Here is a 1,914-nt window from a genome sequence, read left to right on the forward strand (position 1 = left end):
CCCTTGTGGAGATTGCACCTGGCTGTTCCACTTAGCCTATTCTCAGAATCATTAGGGTTTAGATATTCTTAGGCTGAGTGAGACGTGACAGATTGGCTGCCATGGCAACGCAGTTACAAATTCCATTTTGGCAACGGATATTCACTTCGGAAGGCATTCTAGGATTCCTCCTTCAACCCACAGGCATAGAATTTCCTAAAACATAACTGAAGAACATAGCAAGCTTGTTTCTGTTCTAAAAATGGTCGCAGCCTACCAGTGTGTCTTAAACCACACTGTAGAGTAAGAGGGTTTTAAGAAAGAATTGGAAATATAGAATGCCCAGCTCTTTGTCACCTTTACAGCTTTCTAAGAGACTAGGAAGGGTCCTAAATTCTCAGAGGTTCATTTAGAAGACTGCGTAGTCTATACTAATGATCCCAGATGCTTAGAGCAGAAATTGAGGCCATGACAATATTACAGCATCTCAAATCAGTCTCCTTCAAGGCACAAAATTAAGCTCATAAATGACTCTCACACCAAACCTAGTGTTTCGTCTACCCTCCAAAGGGAGGAAATTATACTCTCCCCTGGTTTCACTGCCACGTGCAGCTGTTTCATGGGGGAGTGTGAATTGCTGAGCTCATGTGTCTGTATCAACATGTGTAGAGATACACGTGGCAGAGGAGATTGTGACAAAAAATGCTCATAGTGGGGTTCTTTAGACTTGTAAAGCACGATACGTTATTGAGTGTGCACTCAGTTTCAGGCATGGAACTAGGGCAGTGAGTGGTACCTCAAACAAGAATCAGACACCCCCTGCCTTTAAGGAGCTTCTCATCTAGAGCATACACGTGATGCATGGCACCATTGGATGAATGCAAAAGGGAGGTTCCAAGAACCATGGGAGTCCAAGGTGGTGGATTACATGCAGTTGGCAGGTCCAGGAAAGGCTTTGTGAGAGTGGCATCAGAGATTGGTCTTGGAGGAGAGGGTATGAATTGAACAGGCTGAGGTGGGGGTGGGGAGGACATACCAGGTGGAAGAAACATCAGGAATAAAGACTTAGAAGGGATGTTTTGATTATGTTCAGGGAAAAGGGAGGATAGCCCGGGGTGACTGTATTTTAGTTCCTTGTGAGTGATGCCAAAGCTGAAAGGGTAAGTGAGGACTACCTCATAGCAGGCTCTGGTTACTTTTGACATTTTTTTAGCAGAAAAATGACATCATGCAAGTATACCAGCATGTCTCCCCCAAGCAGGAAACATCACCCAGAGAGTACTTTTCTTCCCTTCTAGAAAATTAAAGTTACAGACGGTAGGCTCATTAGGAGTCTCTGGAAGGCTCTTCTGATCTGCTTTTGTCTGCTTGCTTTCGTTCGTGTGTTCTGAGGCTTTCAAAGCATCCAGATGCTCTCCTTCCCCCAACTGAGTTTTAAAAATAAGTGATTTATTGTGCAAATCCACAAAGGGATTATCTTTCTTATCTTACTCACAAAGCGGGGAGGGAAGGATAGGATGTTGTAAATTTGTATATTGAACAATTTGGCAAGTATCAGAACAAGATTATGTTTTCCAGAGCCCAGAGGACTGTAAATTGGCATTTGGTGATTTGTCTCTTCCTGTGCATTCCATACTATGAGATATGACATCTTAGCCAGCGTTTTCTTGGAGATTCAGCCAAAGGGAAGAGATTAGAAACTAAAGTTTATTAGGACCAGACAACACTGAACCAGACTCCTACTTTCTACTACGTTCTGGGATAACTTAAACATTCTAGGTTGCCACTGAAGGCAAAGCGTGAAGAGGGGTGGAGGAGGAAGAGGATGTTATGGAGTGAAGAGCTGGGAAAGAAGGACGTGAGAAAGAGAAGGAGCGTGAAGGAGAGATGGGGCACTGCAGTGGGAGCAACAAATCAGGATAATCTTACAGAACA

General features: G+C 43.8%; 1 protein-coding gene across 1 annotated transcript in view; it reads left to right on the forward strand.

The window, feature by feature from the left end:
- The window catches only part of CCDC3 (coiled-coil domain containing 3), a 116,042-nt gene that overhangs the window by 83,052 nt on the left and 31,076 nt on the right, over positions 1-1,914 (forward strand). The window lies entirely within an intron of this gene.

The sequence above is a fragment of the Trichechus manatus genome, unplaced genomic scaffold, assembly GCF_000243295.1.
Source record: "Trichechus manatus latirostris isolate Lorelei unplaced genomic scaffold, TriManLat1.0 scaffold00067, whole genome shotgun sequence".
NCBI classification, from domain to species: Eukaryota; Metazoa; Chordata; class Mammalia; order Sirenia; family Trichechidae; genus Trichechus; species Trichechus manatus.